This window comes from Tiliqua scincoides, chromosome 7 (genome assembly GCF_035046505.1).
Source record: "Tiliqua scincoides isolate rTilSci1 chromosome 7, rTilSci1.hap2, whole genome shotgun sequence".
Classification (NCBI taxonomy): domain Eukaryota; kingdom Metazoa; phylum Chordata; class Lepidosauria; order Squamata; family Scincidae; genus Tiliqua; species Tiliqua scincoides.
Window position 1 is genome coordinate 14666547 of NC_089827.1, and position 1206 is coordinate 14667752.

At 48.0% G+C, this 1206-nt stretch overlaps 1 pseudogene; it reads left to right on the forward strand.

Moving 5' to 3' along the window:
* The first annotated feature begins 533 nt into the window (after positions 1–533).
* Positions 534–650, forward strand: LOC136657675 (5S ribosomal RNA; annotated as a pseudogene).
* Positions 651–1206: the final 556 nt, after the last annotated feature.

Below are 1206 nucleotides of genomic sequence, written 5' to 3' on the forward strand. Positions count from 1 at the left end.
GGGAGGGGGGCAATGGGGGTAAGTAGAAGGGGAGGGCAAAACAGGGCAGTGTGAGGGTGCTGGCAGCCAGAATAGTCTTTGGAGCCCAGGTCTATCAGGCTTCTTGATGCGGAGCCCAGGTCCACCTTCCCATTCTGCACAGGCAGTTAGACAAAGTGATATGGAAAACCAAACACACTTCTAAGTCTCTTCAAAATCTTTGAAATATAGAAAAGCCATTGCAGAAAATTAGCATCTTCATATTTGGGTTCACACTAGAATGGACAGTGTGTTTTGTGCACCAAAATGAACTTCTGCAGCAGCTATAGCCCAACAGCTGGGTCCCTGAGCTCCTATACATTCCTTCCTTCGTTATCGGATCCACAAGCCAAAGGGCTACAGTAGCAGACCTGGTCCTTCCCAATTTGACACTGTGTTAAGGAGGGTCATGGATGCATTCCTGGGCCCAGTATGTATGGCTTGCAGCTGCAGTTGCCATTGCATGCCCATGATTGTGTCTCCAGCATCATGCCACAAGCAGCAAATTCAGATGAGGTAGCAACTGTTACCCTGTGCATGCCAGATCTCATCTGATCTTGGAAGCTAAGCAGGGTCAGGCCTGGTTAGTACTTGGATGGGAGACCACCTGGGAATACCGGGTGCTGTAGGCTGATACCATAGTCTTTCGAGACTAAAGGTTGCCAACCATTATTAGGAAAATGTAAGATCCCAGGAACTTTCTGGGCCTCCTCCTTTGACTCCTGGGCTCCCTTTCTGATCCTGGGGCTGGGTACAAATTACTCCCTACCCCCCTCTCCTAGGCCCTGAGTTAGTCTCCAAATCATAGGAATACAGAAGGTATGAGATAAAACCCAAGCCAAACCATCTCCAACTAGAGATGTGGACCTGCTTTCAACACTCAGCAATCCACAGTTACAATTACAAATGTAGTCCCAATCATAGCAGGTGTTTACCTTCATTTGGAGGCTGAGACATCCCCAGCGTGATTCTCTGTAAACCTGACACAAGTTTGTGTTTAAGGCACAGGCACAGGCTTAAGGTACATTAATCAAGCACACACTGGTGTAAAGCTTTGGGGGCCTGGCAGTTAAAAGGAAGGTCTGCCTTGGCAAAGATATATTAATAGGGCAGGTACAGCTGAGGCATGCAGGGTCACTCAATGAATGCTGTTTATCACACACTCCTGCAATACATCACGAGCCTCTG